At 41.1% G+C, this 18,141-nt stretch overlaps 4 non-coding genes across 4 annotated transcripts; all 4 read right to left on the bottom strand.

Moving 5' to 3' along the window:
- Positions 1-10,391: 10,391 nt before the first annotated feature.
- On the bottom strand, positions 10,392-10,464 carry Trnar-acg. The gene has a single exon. It is a non-coding gene; the product is annotated as a tRNA-Arg (tRNA).
- Positions 10,465-11,664: 1,200 nt separating this feature from the next.
- On the bottom strand, positions 11,665-11,737 carry Trnar-acg. The gene has a single exon. It is a non-coding gene; the product is annotated as a tRNA-Arg (tRNA).
- A 4,969-nt stretch (positions 11,738-16,706) lies between these two features.
- Positions 16,707-16,779, bottom strand: Trnar-acg. Its single transcript has one exon. It is a non-coding gene; the product is annotated as a tRNA-Arg (tRNA).
- Positions 16,780-17,811: 1,032 nt separating this feature from the next.
- Positions 17,812-17,884, bottom strand: Trnar-acg. The gene has a single exon. It is a non-coding gene; the product is annotated as a tRNA-Arg (tRNA).
- Between the last annotated feature and the right edge of the window lie 257 nt (positions 17,885-18,141).

Here is an 18,141-nt window from a genome sequence, read left to right as displayed (position 1 = left end):
ACCATTGCGTCTGCTGCTCGCCCTCACCGTCCAAATGCTCGTCTCGTCTCGGCGCGTCTCCCACGCCCTCCCCCCGCTACTGGGGCTAACGTCATCTTTTTCACCAGGGCCCCGGAGTGTTTCCGGGCCCATGTCCCCGCCACACCGGTCCCCCGGGGACAACAGGGGTCTTTTTTCGCCCTCTGTAAATTCGATTGACTCAAAAAGGGCCGCTACCACCAGTAGGGCCCCTTTCCAGGGGCTCGTACTTGGGCGAGAGTCCTCGTTTCCCCGACGCGGGTTATGCAGCCACACTCTGTCCCATGTTGTCCTCCTTCCCCATGCCGGTCATAGTTCCTTCATGCAGGGCCGGCTACCTTGGCTTCCCACCCTCTCGGGCATTTTCCCCCGGGTTGCGCGCTCGGTGCCCAAGCCCTCGAGGAAGTCAGGCACGGGCCCCACACCAGCCAACTCCTTGCCCCCGACGCTCTTCCGGATGCTCCATTCCTCACAAGTGCCCACTTTGCCTCTGGCACCTTCGGGGCCTTATCGAAAAGTTAGCTACCAACACTGCAACTAACCCCTCCCCTGGTCCAAAAAAGGCTCCCCCCAAACCGCTACCCCTCACCAGCTGCGGTTTTGGATGCGCTCCCGAGGCCCTTACTCCACGCATCACTCTTGACAGCTGACACCAAATTTCCCGACTCTGTCCTGGGGGCAAAGTGCAGTTGCCGGGAAAACCCCTCTGCACAGCCAACCTGGAAGCGGGCACCTCTTAAACCGTGCCCCCCCATTTCCCGTCCGGGGGTCGCACCCGCCTTAATCTGCGTCGGGTATAAAGCCCAGCAAACAGTGCTCGTCCAGTTTCGGCCACAACCCCCGGTACCGCTGAAACCGTGCGCCCCCCCAATACACCCTCCACGGGCCCCTTGAGCTGCACAAAATCCCTGTGAAAACCACCAGTCTTGGGGTGCCCCGGGAAAAGTCGTATAGTGGGCCACATTAGGCCGCACTAGGGTCTTCTCAGTCCCTGTCCACTGTCGCGGCATGGTTTCCTACCTTTCGACCTGCTCGTGCTGGTTCGAGGGCAGCTTACCCAAATGGGGGCCCCGGGAACCGGGACGGCTGGTTTTGGGCCCCCCCATCCCCAGCCTTCCGATTTTTTCCTCCTGTAACTTCCCTTAGCCTTAGGAAATGCACTCGGGGGTGCCCATACCCTCCCAAAGTCCTTGCGCCTCCCGGGAAGGCCAAATCCCTGGTTAGGGGACTTTTCTCTGCCCCCTCCGACCCGACTACGTCTGTCCCCTTTCCCTCACCGCCCCCAACACAACCCCTTGGAAAGTGCCGGGCTCACCTTCCTCATGCTACCTTCTCGGGGGCTGAGCAGCGGGCCCTAGGCCACTGGTTCCCTTTAAGGAAAAAGCCCCGAACTCCAAGGCCCTCCCAGCGACACCTGCGGGTTCGGGGTTGCCTCTTGCCCCTTATTTGCAGCTGGGGGGCCTGAAAAGCGTAAACAAAAAAAATCGGGGCCGGACACGATCACCCTCTTCCGAGCCGCAGGGTACGACCCCCTTACCAGCGCCCCCACATCCTGCCCAGCTGGGACAGTGTCCGCCTGCTCACGGTCCGCTTTTCTTCAAACGGGCCCCATATACCTCGGCCTGGTGGGTGTCCGAAACGGCGTTTTAAAATCTCCGCCACGCTGGTGTACCCAGGTTTGGGTGGCGGCAGTGCCCCAAAAATTCCCCCCGGGGCCCCCTTTGCGCTGTTACCACTGCAGGGCTTTCCTTCCCGGCTCCCCCCCTGGGGCAGATGCCAGCATTTCAAAATTTGGGCACGTATCCTCCCAGGCCCCCTTCCCCGTCGTCCCCGCTGGCTTATGCCTCCAGAATGTCTGGGGCCGAGAGATGCAGGGGGGAGAAGGGGGCCGTGAACTAACACGCCTGGGGGGGAGGAAAGGGGGGGAGGGAGGCAAACAGGGGTTGACCGGGTCCGAGTTTGCCGCCACCTATACCAAGGGGGCGGTTTTCCCATGGGGCCCCCGCCTTCTGCAGCGACCATGGCTCCGACACGACGCTGCAGGCCCGGGGATTTCCTGCCACGGACCCAGGCAGACCTCAGCAAATCTGACACTCTGGCATCGTTGCCAAACCTCGTCTGCCTTCTCTGCTTCAGCGTTACTACCCCCGGACGCCGCCCCTTTTCCCCCTTCACTTCCTCCCCCAGGGCCCCGCCTCGCCCTTCAGATCCACCCCCCCATCATTCCACCTTCCGCTGTTCAGGCCCTTTTCGTGTACTGCTGAGTTTCCATCTTCCGATCAAAATTGCTCTGTACACCTCAGCAAGTTGGCAGAACGTTCCTCTCCCTTCCCTTTCCTGCTCTCGACAAAATGTGCGCCTGCTCGTGTGCCCCCCTGTGCCCGCTCTTCTGCCCTTTGTGTCCTTTTTCCTCCCCATACCGGGCCCGCATGGCGTGATCAGGTCCATCGGCTGGGTTCACCTCCCTCGTGCCTGCCTCATCATAGCCCTCCCTCTCCCTCATGCTGCCCCCATCTTTTGACAACATGATAAATGCGCGTCTCACTGATCAAAAATACAAATCCCCTTTCCCGACACCATTTGTTCCCGCCGCCTCGTCTCTCTGCTCCAACCAAGGGAGGCTAGGGGAAAGCGGGTATCCACAGGGGGCGTGAAACTGAAAAAGCTCCAAGAGGCAACCCAGCACCCCAGCGTCCCCAAAACCATGGGGGGAAAAGCCCTGGCGAGGCAGGGCATGAAAAAAATCAAAAAACATCTTTTCCCTTTTTTTACACAATTATTTACCCGTACCTTTTCATGGAAATACAGGGGGAATCCCCGCATTACACTGCATGATACGCTTATAACAGGGCAACAAGTTTATCAGTCACCCCGGGGACATACAAGGTCTTCCAGGAGCGCACACAACACTCTCTCTTGGCTTGTTCCTCCCTCTCCCCTCACACCAGTTGCGTCGTTTGCCCAGGTCCCTTCATGTTAAAACAAAGCCCGGTCATCCTTTTCATGTTAAAACATGTTTCGCACAGAACAAAGACCCCCTGGGGTAGCAAATATTTGTAGTGTCAAAATAATGATAGCGGGAAAGCGGGTTTTCAAACATAGAAGGGTGGGCAATTCTTTTCTTGTTAGGGAGTGCCCCAACCCGAGATATTTGGGCCCTGGGTGTTTGAGTCAAAATTTCTAACCCATCAAACGACTCTCTCACTCCCCAGGGGAGGTATGTCGTCAAAGTCGGGTGCCGGCGGCAGTCTACCTCCAGCAAAGCAGTACATCATATTTTTAAATGAAATGAAATAGTGTGCCTGTATTTGAACTTTTACTTTGCAGGGGTTAAAAAAACAAAACGACTCGCATTTATCTTTGTTTTGTCCGTCCTGTAAAGGTCCCTCCTTATTTTCCTGCACTCCCGGAATGAATCTGATTTGCTATCACCTGTGAGAAGCAAAGTTTGAAGGGTTCCCCGTTATATTTTCATTACGGGGCCCCTCCCCTTCTCGGGCTTCGGATATCACTCCCGCCCTGCCCCGGCGCCCCCCTCGCCCTTACGGGCATAAATCCCCAAAATATCCCCTTTCCCTTTCTTTAAGTAATTATTTGTGTGTGCATATATAAAATTTAAAATTGGTTTACTTATTTATATATATACACAAAATGAACATATTTCTATTTGATCAATCCATTTCAATTTAAAAAGAAACAACTCAGAAGTAACGTCTTGCCAGGTTTTTAACCTGGAATCTTCTGATCCCTATCGACACGTTATCCACAAGGCCGATTTATGCAAGAAAAATTTTTCATTTTTACTGTCTGGAATCGACAGAAATGAAACGCATTATAGGTAAAACTAACATTTCGGTCAAAGATATCAGAAAAAGAGCACTACCCAAAGAAGCAGGTTAGTATATAAATAAGTAAATATATATGTAAGGAAAGGAAATAGACACATTTCGGTTAATTTAGTCCATTTCGATTGATTATATATAAATGTGTATATATAAGTAATATATATGTATATGTATTCCGATAAAATCTGTGTATGTGCACCTCGCGGATTTGCTAAATATGGTAATGGGTGAGTCTATTGTAGATGTGATGGTGGGTTGAGAATCACTAACAATGATTACCTAACCAACTGCTCCCCTGGGGTTAGCCACCCCAGTATAAAGACATAGCCAAATATATGATGTCATCATACCGCCAAGTAGTTCGTCATACACCGCATGATGGCACAAATATGCATGCATGCATGAATGCACACACACACACACACACACACACACACACACACACACACACACACACACACACACATGAGTGAAAGTATTGTAACTCTTCTTTGCAGGGTAGAAACTGCAAACGAGTCCTCATCGTTCTGTACCCATCCTGTACATTCCAACTGATACGAGATCCATCCTTATTTTCTTGACGCGTCTGTAATAAAATTTGGCTAGCTCGCTGCCCGCCCTCGCCTTTACGTGCTTAAAACGTGGTAATAAGTCCCAAAATTTCCCTTTCCTTATGGCTTTCCCTCGCCTATCGAACAGTTGCGACTTATCTCATTTATTACAAAAATATTTTTGAGCTGTGCGGATGCCACTGCCTTTATAAAGGCAGTGACACTGCCTTTATAAAGTTACATGGCCATCTAACCAATTATTAAGTATAAAAAAGTGTTTTGTGTGTATGGGCATGCGTGCGTATATATATATATATATATATATATATATATATATATATATATATATATATATATATATATATATTCAATATTGGTTTACTTATTCATATGCATACACACAAGCTAATACATTTCTAGATGATCAGTGCATTTGAATTCAAAATTATTCAAGTTATCATGTGATATTGCATGACTGTAAACGAACTTGCCAGGATTCGAATCTGGAATCTTCTGATCCGTAGTCAGACGCGTTATCCGTTGCGCCACATGGCCATATTTATTTTAAAAAACCTGTATATTTTATTGTGTCTGAAAAGAGACTTGCATTTGGGGAAATCTAACACTTCGCCTAAAGATAGCAAGTAAATAAAAAGAAACTAATTTATGCTCCACCCAAAAAATTAAGCATGTTTTCGTGTACAAACGTACATTTATATACATGTATACATATGTATGTATAAACGTATATGTACGTACGTATGTGTACATATGTGTTTGTATATATATAAAAGTATATACATATATGTATGTACATATACTTTCATATTGTAGTGACAAGAAAACTACTTTCAACTATCACTAAGAACATTATAATGATAGCAGGTTTTCGGCATAGAATGTTGGGCGGATGTCGTTAGTTTGTTTGGAGCGTTATGGAACGCCCAACCTAAGATATTTGCCATCGGGTAGTTTCAGGGTCGTCGAAGTCGGCTGTCAGGCAGTCTACGACGAGCAGTCGAGCTATTAACGGGAGATTTATGTATTTTTATTATTTTCATTTTTACTTTTATTTTCTTATATATATACATATATATATATATATATATATATATATATATATATATATATATATATATATATATATATATAAGGAATGATTTTATAAATTACTCTCATATTCATTTACATACGCTAAGTCCTCGGTGCTGCTGCTTAACCATTTTACAGCCTCTGTCTCCTGAAATGTTATAAATAAAATGTGATTTGCATTTCCCTTGTAGAGAGATTGATTGATTATCTAAAATTATCTGCCGCGTCAACAGCTGTCATTAGCGGCGAATGCCTTGTTAAATGCAAACATTAAAATATTTAAAACTTTAAAAATCTATCAATAAATATATTACAAATAACAATAAATATATTTAAAATCAAAGCATAAACATTATGCTCTAAGTGTATAAAATTATTGCATAAACATTATCATGATTAGATTTCATTGAAAATATTAGTCTCCCTAAGGAAACTAATAAGACCCTCTATATCACAATCCTCCCCCAATACATTTTTCACTGTATATGGGGCAAGACAAGTACATACGTCTTTCTTGCATATTTTCCCACTACATGTGGACGTTAATAGCTCTTGGCTTTTCCCTCACAAAGTGCTTCATTTTTTTTCCATCATCGGCCCTTGAGTCAGCCCTTGTGTGGCCGATTCTTAGTCTTGTTAATGCAACTTCTACTTTTCGGTTGGGATGGATGCTAGTCACTAAACTCCCAAAGGTCTTCTCTAATCTCTCTCAGTTTGTTTCAGGAGGTATGCCTAAATTGTTCCTTCCATTTATCACAAAAGACAAACTCCTGTTTGCTGGGTTTCAGGTCGGTGTGTGGAGAGGAAAACGAGCATCACAAGGCTGAGCGGCATTTGCCTTGGCCTTCTGATCGGGCTCGCTCATTCCCAATGATACCAACATGGGGCTGGCACCAACACAGAGTTATCTTTTTTTTACGGTTGAATGGCCAAGCCAATCTTGAACCCCCCACTACTGGATGTGATGAGTTTAAGCTCTTGATTTGCTTGCAAGAACACTACAAGAGTCACAATATATCACAATAGAATGGTTCATAAGATCTCTATTCATCTTAATTGCTGCAAGGATGGCATGTAACTCTGCAGTGAAGATCGAGGCTGCTAGAGAAAGACAGATGTAGTCATCCTTCTGCTCACTGCTGCCAAGCCCACACCTTTTTCCCAGATTTTGAACCATCTGTATATATTGCATATGATCCTTGGTATTTAGAAATTTTGCTGAAAGAAAGGGGGGGAATTGGGGAAATTTCAACAGCCAGAACCTTAGTGAGACTTAAATTAAGATCTTCCACAAGATTCCTCATTCTCCTACCAAAGGATTGCCTATCCTCAAGGGGGTTGAAAACCAATCTGGATGTAGGAGATCCCAGAATCCTTTGTGGTGTCGTTTAGTAAATCAGATCCATGTAGTCCGGTGTTAATGAAGAGGTGGTTCTCCACTCTCCGAAAACAGTGGCAGTTGAAGATAAATAAGCTTCACATCCATTATCAAGCTTACTACGAATAAGTCTCGGTAAAGCCGCACAAGCGTTGTACGGTCTGCACCCCAATAAAAGATGTGAAAATCCCAGAGATGTGTAAAGGGGTGTCACTATTCAGTAAACAACTGCATCTACTCTTAAAAACAAGGACTCCAAGGCCCTTCCTCGATGGTTGCACAAAATGTTTTCCCCAGAGGTGATGCCGACTATTGAAATCTCCCAAGAGTAGAAATGGATGTGGCAACTGCCCAAGTAGATCTTCCAATCATCTATGTTGAGATTATGTGGAGGAAGGGAGAGCAACAGTGTAAGGTCGTGTCAAGTCTATTCTCAAAAGCCTTCACCTGCAGTGTTGCCATAGTTGCCCAACCTATGTGGTGCTTCCACTGCCAGGGTTATGGGCATGGAGCCAACTTCTTGCCGTTTAAGGAAAATGGACAAACCAAGAGTATGTGTAAAGTATGGTACAAACAGGTTTTTCAAGGAGATGACACTGTCCAGGTCCAATAGGGTGTTACCACTGCAAAGAAGCTTTTGAAGCTTCTTCAAAGCAATGTAAAAGGTACAAATTTGAAAAGGAAGTATTGGGAATAAGGGGGCAGGAGAAAATTAGTTTCCAGAGGCAAAGTGACATGCCCGTGTGCTGTTTACCACAGGGCCAGGTAAAACCTTTGGGTGCACTTCTATCCATCCTCCTTCCCACCAACCCTTGCCCTCCAATTCTTCTTATGCCACACCACTGCACTATTTCCTTTAAATCTCAGTCCCCAATTGCTGAAACTGCCTCTGGTGAATTCCACCATAAACGGAGTAGGAGTGAAAGGTCTGTTGCGGAGACTCCTCCCAAAGTAAGGTCTTTGGAGCCATCAGGTAAGGCTCCAGAGGCCTCAACGGTGACAGCTCCAGCTGCCACTACATCCACAGGGGCCTTCGCTGCTAAGGCAGAATACCCCTGAAGCAAAGGCTCAAGGTCCGTCCTTTGCCCAGGCAAACAAAACCTGAGCCAGTCAAAAGGAAGCCTGTGGAAACTAGTTCCATGGGTAAACAACCCCTCAAAAGATTCTCCCAAGATCCTGGAAAGGGACAGCCTAAAGATGTGGGGCAAACCTTGACCACAGGTGCTGCCAAACACCTTATGAAAAAGTAATTTGGTGAACTGGATACCCTAATCTAATGGAACTGTCAGGAAATTATGCAAAATGGGAAGAACTGCAACATCTGATAGCTTCATGTTACCCAGTTTGTGTATGCTTACAAGAGATTATGACCAGATTATACACTGTACTGCTCAGTAGGAAGCTTACAGGATGTGCAAGGACACATGCAGGCTGCAATAAATCAGGTTGTACAGTGGGTAACATATCATGGGTTCAAATTTTCCCCAAGTAAGACCTTGGCTATACATTTCCACAAACGAGGGAAGTTCCATCCTTCCCTCTATTTAGGAGACACCCACTACATTTTGTCCAATAGGTGAAGTACTTGGGTCTATTTTTGACTCAAGGCTTACATGGGTGCCTCACAGTGCATATCAATAGTTAAAAGTGAAGGCTACAAAAGCCCTTAGTATTTTGCGGGGTCTTTCACATCTATCTTGGGGTGCAGACTGCACAACGCTTCTTCGGCTTTACCGAGCACTTATTCGTGGTAAGCTTGATTATGGATGTGAGGCTTATTCATCTGCAACTCCCACTGTTCTCCGGATGTTGGACTCAGTTCACAATGAAGCTCTCAGAATCTGTACTGGGGCTTTCAGGTCTTCACCTGTGGAGTCCCTGTATGCTGAGAGTGGAGAACCACCTCTTTCATTACACCGGGACTACCTGAACCTGATTTACTACACGAGACTACAAAGGATTCCGAGATCTCCTACATCCAGATTGATTTTCATTCCCCTTGAGGATAGCCAATCCTATGGTAGGAGAATGAGGAATCTTGTGGAAGATCTTAATTTAAGTCTCACCAAGGTTCTGGCTGTTGGAATTCCCCAATTCTCCCCTTGGACTAATCAAATCGAGCTGGGTTTGGTCGGAATTGGGAAAGGGTATGAGATCTGAAGCAGAAGTCAGAGAGAGATTTCTTCAGCATATTTCTACGGTACCAAGGATCAGATGCAATATATACAGATGGTTCAAAGTTTGAAAATTGTGTGGGCTTTGTCAGCAGTGAGCAGAAGGAAGACTGCATCTGGCAGTCTTTCCTAGCAGCCCCGATCTTCACTGCATGGCATCCTTGCAGCAATTAAAGATGACTAGAGATCTTACGAACCATTCTATTATGATATATTGTGACTCTTGTAGTGCCTTGCAAGCAATCAAGAGCTTAAACTCATCACATCCAATAGTAAGGGAGGTTCAAAATTGGCTTGCACTGATGTCAACACGTAAAAAGATAACTCTGTGTTGGGTGCCAGCTCATGTTGGTATCATTGGGAATGAGCGAGCTGATCAGAAGGCCAAGGCAGCTGCCGCTCAGCCTTGTGATGCTCGTTTTCCTCTCCCACACACCGACTTGAAACCCAGCATCAGGAGTTGTTTTCGTGATAAATGGAAGGAACAATTGAGGCATACCTCTAGAAACAACCTGCGAGAGATTAAAGAAGAACCTTTGGCAGTTGTGACTAGCATCCATACCCAACCGAAAAGTAGAAGCTGCATTTAACACGACACGAATAGGCCACACGAGCTGACTCATGGACCAATGATGCCTAAAAGTGAAGCACCTTTGTGAAGCATTGCCAAGAGCCCTAACGATCGCACATTAGTGGAAAGATGTGCCATTCTCAGACCAAAGACGTATGTACTTGTCTCTCCGCCAATATACACTGGAAAAATGTATTGGGGGAGGATTGTGTATAGAGGGTCTTATAGTTTTCCTTAGGGAGACTAATACGTTCAATAATTATCTATCATACCTATGTTTTTATTGCAATAATTTTTTTATATATTTAGAGCATAATATTTATGCTTTGACTTTAAATATTTTATTGTTTACTTTGTAAGTTTTAAATATTTTAAATGTTTAGTATTTAGCAAGGCATTCGCCATAAATGACCCTTAGCTGTTGACGCGGCAGATAATTATTAATAATCAAATAAAATCAAGCCCCCCCCCCCACACACAACAACCCGCGGCAAAGGCAGCTTCCGTACGGGGCCTTGTAGAGAGACAATCACTTTCTGTTTTGAAGAATGTCCGCGTTGGCATTTGCATTAGGCTTGTTCCTTTCTCGTCTATGGAGTGGTTACCCCACCCGGCATTTCCCTTTCCTTCCGGCAGTGTATGTGTGTGTTCAATTTGGTTGCTTATCCATATACCCTACACATAAACAGCCTATTTCCTAGCTCGCCCAGCGCTATCAATTAAAATTATTCAAGTCAGCAAGTGATATTGCATGACGGTAAGCGACCTTGCCAGGATTCGAACCTGGAATCTTCTGATCCGTAGTCAGACGCGTTATCCGTTGCGCCACAAGGCCATATATAGCGGAGTAACATTTGTTTTATTTTCGTGATTTGACAAAATTTGGATACTTACATTTGGGGTAAAACTAATATTTTGCTGAAAAATTGCAAGTAAAAAAAAGTACTAACTTAAGTAAGTATGTATGGTTGCGTTATCCGTTGCGCCACAAGGCGTGGAATCAATGGAAATGAAACTTGCATTTTAGGTAAAACTAACATTTCGTGCAAAGATATCAGGAAAAAAAATACACTACCCAACGAGGCAGGTAAGTATATAAATAAGTAAACATGTATATGGAAAGGAAATACAACCATTTCGGTTGATTATATACATAAATGTGTATACATAAGTAATATATATGTATATGTATTCATATAAAAGTCCGTGTGTCATATGCACAAGATGTGTGTGTGCACCCCGCGCGGACTTGCTAAATATGGTAGTAGGTAAGTCTCTTGTAAATATGAGGGGTTGAGTACCAAAACCAATCATTACCAAACCCAAACTACTCACTCCCCTGGGGGAAAGGGTCTAAAAACAGCCAAATATATGAAAATCATCATGCCACCAATAGCTCGCCATACTCCCATGATGGCACAAATATGCATGCACACATACACACACGCACACACATAATGAAAGTATTTTAACTCCTTCTTTGTAGGGTAAAAACTGCAAACGAGTCCTCTTCGATTTGTACCCATCGTATACATTGCAACTGATACGAGATCCTCCTTATTTTCCTGACACCTCCTTCCATAAAATTTGGCTAGCTCGTGCTTAAAGCGTGGCAATAAGTCCCAAAATTTCCCTTTCCTTGCGACTTTCCCTCGCCCATCGAGCAGTTGCGACTTATCCATTTATTGCAATGGCATTTTTTGAGCTGTGCAGATGCCACTGCTTTATAAAAGGCAGTGAAATCTACCTTTATAAAGTTACATGGCCATCTAACTAATTATTAAGCATAAAAAAATGTTTCTGTGTTTTGTGGGCATGCGTGCTATATAATATATATATATATATATATATATATATAATATTATTTTATATATATATATATTGTATATATATATATATATGTATATATATAATATATATATATATGTTGGTTTACTTATTCATATGCATACACACAAACAATACATTTCTAGGTGATCTGTGCATTTGAATTCAAATTGTTTTAAGTTAGCAAGTGATATTGCATGACTGTAAACGACCTTGCCAGGATTCGAACCTGGAATCTTTTGATCCGTAGTCAGACGCGTTATCCGTTGCGCCACAAGGCCATATTATTTTAAAACCTGCATATTTTATTGTCTCTGAAAAGAGACTTGCATTTGGGGAAATCTAACACTTCGGCTAAAGAATAGCAAGTAAATAAAAGAAACTAATTTATGCACCACCCAAAAAAAGTCAGCATGTTTTCGTCTACAATGTATATTTATACCATGTCTACTTTTAAATGTATACACGTATGTGTACGTACGTATATGTACATATATGTTTGTATATATATAAAAGTGTATATATATATGTATGTATATTTGAAGTGTTATGGAACGCCCAACCTGAGATATTTGCCATCGGGTAGTTTCAGGGTCGTCGAAGTCGGCTGTCAGGCAGTCTACGACCAGCAGTCGAGTTAGTAACAGGGTTCATATGTATTTTTATTGTTTTCCTTTTTATCATTCTTTATATACAGAGTCCTCTACATTTTTTTACGTTTTTATAAGGAATGATTTCATAAATTACTCTCATTTTCATTTACATACGCTAAGTCCTCGGTACTGCTGCTTAACCATTTTACAGCCTCTGTCTCCTGAAATGTTATAAATAAAATGTGATTTGCACTTCCCTTTTAGAGAGACGATCACTTTTGTTTTGAAGAATGCATTAAGCTGTTCCTTTTTCGGTCTATGGAGTGTTCCCCCACCCGGCCTCGCTACCAATATTTCCCTTTCCTTACGGCAGTGTATGTGTGTTCAATATTGGTTTGCTTATCCATATACATACACAAACAAACATATTTCTAGCTCACCAGCGCATAACAATTCAAAACTATTCAATTCAGCAAGTGATGTTGCCTGACGTAAGCGACCTTGCCAGGATTCGAACCTGAATCTTCTGATCCGTAGTCAGACGCGTTATGCGTTTGCGCCACAAGGCCATATTTTAGCGGAGTAACATTTGTTTTATTTTCTGGATTTGACGGAAATGATACTTACATTTGGGTAAAACCAATATTTTGCTGAAAAATTGCAAGTAAAAAAAAAGTACTACCTTAAGATGTAGGTATGTATGGTTGCTTGTATGAATATGAATATATATATATATATATATATATATATATATATATATATATATATAAATATATATATGTACATATAAAAAGAAAAACATCCACAATAAGAAATGAAACAAAATCGTAACGATTCAAACTCTTTCCAACTCTTTCGATTAATATAAATAGATCGATTTCGTTAAATTTGATCAATTTCGCTTAATTTATTCGTCTAAAGAGGGACTCGTGACCAATTGTGACCATATGGTTTTTGTTTCATTTCTTATTGTGGTATTGCCCTTTCATCTGCTACACACGTTACTATGTTTGTGTTCATATATATATATATATATATATATATATATATATATATATATAAATTGTTTATATATCTATGTATACATATATAACCACATGTATATGTGTATTTATTTATATATGTATATTTACATATATAATGTGTATAGATAAATATGTATATATGCGCGCGCGCGGGCGATGTGTGTGCATGAATGCACACACTCATGTGTGCACGTGCGTGGATTTACATTAATTAGGTAAGTCTAATCTAGTGGTGTGACTCTATCGTTGGTTGGAAACTACCAACAGTGATTACCTAACCAACTACTCCCTGCGGAAGGGACATTGGTCAGCCACCCTTGTCTACATGTCAGCTTGCCGCCAAGAAGTTTATCAAACACCGCATCGGTGATGGCACACGTATCCAAACACACACACACACACATTAGGGAAGTGAGTATATACCTGTGTATTGTAACTTTACTTTTGTAGATTAAACTGCAAAAAAACTCGCATTCATCTTCGTTCTGTATCCATCCTGTGCATTTTACTTGGTGCGAGATCCTTCTAATTTTCCTGACGCGCCTGTAATAAAATCTGGTTTGCATATCCCCTGCACTGTTGTTTTGAAGAATCTCGTTGGCATCTGCGTTACTCCGTCCACTTCGCTGCCACCTTTGCCGTTACGTGCATAAAACGAGGCAAGAAGTTCCCAAAAATTTCTTTCCTTGTGGCTTTCATTTGGCTTTAGAACAGATGCGACTTCGGTTTCTCATCACATTTACTGCAATGGCATGCATGAGCTGTGCATATGTGTGCTTTTATATATATTCATATTGATTTACTTATTCATATGCATACCCACAAACGGATACATTCCTAGTTGATCAGAGCATTTCAATTCAAATGATTGAAGTCGCAAGTGCGTGACGATAAACAACACTGCCAAGATTCGAACCTGGAATCTTCTGATCCGTAGTTAGATGCGTTATCCGTTTCTTTATATAAGAAAACTTTGTATTTTATTGTCTGGATTTGAAGGAAAAGACTCTTGCATTTTGGGTAAAACTAATATTTCGCTAAAAGAGAGCAATCAAAATCATGCGCCGCCAAGAAGTAGGGGTCATCTATCTATCTATCTATATCTTTATCTATCTATCTATCTATCTATCTATCTATCTATCTATCTATCTATCTATATATATATATATATATATATATATATATATATATATGTGTGTGTATGTGTGTGTGTGTGTGTGTTTGTGTGTGTATCTATGTATGTACGTATGTATTTCTGTATATATATATATATATATATATATATATATATATATATAATTGTGTATAGATAAAATCTGTGCATAAATATATGTATGTATATATATATGAATAAGTGTGTATACATAACATATGTATATATAGACAAATATATGCTTATATATGTTCATATATACATATATGCACACATATACATGTATATATCAAGTATATGTGCATGTGTGTATGTATACATATCTATAAGTACGTATAATCAGCAAAAATAACAAGTGTGTGAATCGTTCTTATATTTGTCATGTAATAAAGGTCTTATCTGTCGTTTTATCGAGCCCCCAGTTCCGTTCCAAAGCTAATTATTACCATGCTACTTTTTCGGAACACAACAGTAAAATGTTTGATTTTGACCAAAATTGTCTTCCCTCAAATGCACAAAAAAGTTTATATCTATGTTCATATACTAATACGGTATGTGGTCTGGTGCATGGATAACGTGTCTGAACTACGAATCAGATTCCAGGTTCGAGTCCTGGAATGGTCGAAACAATTTTTGCGAGCTAGATCACCTTATATATTCTAACTTTCTTTAACCTTTGAGCAGAAATGCAATGCACAGACAAAAGATATGTGCTTATATATATCCGTTACCCAAATGAGACCGCCATTGATCAACTGAGGACCTCTGGTCTTTCAACTGATTGATGGCGATCTCATTTCGGGACGTTGAGGGCCGACCAGAACGTGCTTCACTCTCTACTGATGTGCAGCTATCTTTGAAGACAGTTGTACCACTCTTTTTATGTGTGTGTTTCCCAGTCGTATTGCCCATTCCTTCTTCCTCGAATACCTGAGAAATCTTACGGTTCGTTTCTACCTGGGAATCTCCAAGCTTACACAAACTTTGATGTAGTATCTTTTGAACATGTTTTTCCGTCATTTTGTCAAAACTAAACTCCGGCGGCATTTACTCATCCTCACTTATTGCCCGTTTGCTTTCGACTGACAGCTTCTGTAGATTAGAAGAAATTTACGCATACAAATTAGGAACGTCGACGCATATGCACTAAATGACAGCTTCATTTGTTTACGCCAAAATAAGTCGGACACTTTTGAACATACCTCGTATGTGTGAGTGTGTGTGTGTGTGTTGCGTGCATATATGTGTAAATATATAGATGTGTGTGGGGTGCAGAATATAGATGTGTGCGTGTGTGTGACTTTATGTATATGTGTGTGGGGTGAAGATGATATATATAAAATATATATATATATATATATATATATATTATATATATATATATATATATATTTGCCTGTATATTTTAAATTTGCAGATGAAGTACTGCAAACGACTCCCATTCATCTTCAAAGATAGGTATGTATGTTTGCGTGTATGAATATATATATATATATATTATATATTATATATATATATATATATATAAAACATATATATATTATATATTAATATATATAGTTATTATATATATATATATAAATGTGTATAATTGTGCATATGGGTATGTATATATTATGAGTATATACAAATATATATATGCATATATATATATAATATATTAATATAGTATATATATATATGTGTGTGTGTGTGTGTGTTGTGTGTGTGTGTGTGTGTGTGTGTATGTATATAGTGTAATGTCAAGTAAAATACTTTTCATAAGACCAAGATAATGGTTAGCAGGAACGAAGGTTTTCGGCATAGTAGGGTGAACAGATATCTTTAGCTTGTTAGGGAGTGCCCACCTGAGATATTACCATGGGTATTTGAAGTTCAAATTGGCTATACGCCATCAAACGACTCTCACTCCCCAGGCAGGTATGTCGTCGAAGTCGGCTAGCTAGCAGGCAGTCCACCTCCAGCAAAGTTAGTGACCTCCAGCAAAGCTAATACATATATATATATATATATATATATATATATATATATATATATATATATATATATATAAGTGAAAGTGAGAATATGTGTGTCTGTATATTGTAACTTTATTTTGCAGGGTTAAAAATGCAAACGACTCGCATTCATCTTTGTTTTGTACGTTTAACTGATACAAGGTCCATCCTTATTTTCCTGACACGCCTGGAATGAAATCTGATTTGCATATCCCTGTAAAGAGCATGTTGTTTTGAAGAATGTCCTCATTGGTATATGCGTTACCCTTCACGGTCTATCGAATGTCACTCCCGCCCTGCCTCGGCGCCACCCTCTCCGTTACGTGCATAAAGTCCCAAAATACCCCTTTCTTTACAGTAGTGTATGTGTGTGAATATATAAATTCAATATTGGTTTACTTATTTATACACACACACACAAAGATCATATTTCTATTTGATCAGTGCATTTCTATTCAAAATGAATCAACTCAGCAAGTAAACGACCTTGCCAGGATTTGAACTTGGAATCTTCTGATCCGTAGTCAGACGCGTTATCCGTTGCGCCACAAGGCCGTATTTATGCAAGAAATATTTTTATTTACTGTCTGGAATCGACAGAAAAACACTACCCAAAGAAACAGGTAAGTATATAAATAAGTAAATATATATGTATATATATATACGGAAAGGAAATAGACACATTTCGGTTATTTAGTCCATTTCGGTTGGTAATATATTATATAAATGTTATATATAAGTAATATATATGTATATGTATTCATATAAAATCCGTGTGTGTGCTCATATGCGCGGGATGTGTATGTGAACGCCTGCGGATTTGCTAAATATGGTAATAGGTGATCTATTGTAGATATGATGGTGGGTTGAGATCCACCAACAATGATTACCTAACCAACTGCTCCCTGGGGAAGGAGCATGGGTTAGCCATCCCAGTATAAAGACAGCCAAATATATGATGTCATCATACCGCCAAGTAGTTCGTCTTACACCTCATGATGCACAAATATGCATGCATACATAATACACACACACACACACACTGAGGGAAAGTATTGTAACTCTTCTTTCAGGGTAGAAACTGTAAACGAGTCCTCTTCGTTCTGTACCCATCCTATACATTCCAACTGATACGAGATCCATCCTTATTTTTCCTGACACGTCTGCAATAAAATTTGGCTACTCGCTGCCGCCCTCGCCTTTACGTGCTTAATGCGTGGCAATAAGTCCCAAAATTTCCCTTTCCTTGGCTTTCCCTCGCCTATCGAGCAGTTGCGACTTATCACATTTATTTCAATGGCATTCATTGAGTTGTGTAGATGCCACTGCCTTCATAAAGGCAGTGATATTGCATTTATAAGTTGCGCGGGCCATCTAACTATTAAGCATAAAAAAGTGTTTTGTGTGTGGGGCATGCGTGCATATATATATATATATATTATATATATATATATATATATATATTATATATATATTCAATATTGGTTTAATGATTCATATACATACACAAACGATTACATTTCTAGGTGATAAATGCATTTGAATTCAAATTATGCAAGTTATCAAGTGATATTGCATGATTATAAACGACCTTGCCAGGATTCGAACCTGGAATCTTCTGATCCGTAGTCAGACGCGTTATCCGTTGCGCCACAAGGCCATATTTATTCAAGAAACCAGTATATTTTATTATGTCTGAAAAGAGACTTACTTGCATTTGGGAAAACTAACATTTCGCCTAATGATAGCAAGTAAAGAAAAAGAAACAAATTTATGCACCACCCAATAAAGTAAGCATGTCTACAAATGTATATTTTTATACATGTCAACATATGTATGTATAAATGTATATGTACGTATATATGTGTTTGTATATATATAAAAGTGTATATATATGTACATATACTTTCATATTGT

This window comes from Penaeus monodon, chromosome 4, assembly GCF_015228065.2.
Source record: "Penaeus monodon isolate SGIC_2016 chromosome 4, NSTDA_Pmon_1, whole genome shotgun sequence".
Classification (NCBI taxonomy): domain Eukaryota; kingdom Metazoa; phylum Arthropoda; class Malacostraca; order Decapoda; family Penaeidae; genus Penaeus; species Penaeus monodon.
The sequence above is the reverse complement of the archived record's forward strand: the minus strand, read 5'-3'. Positions and strand labels throughout refer to the sequence as shown.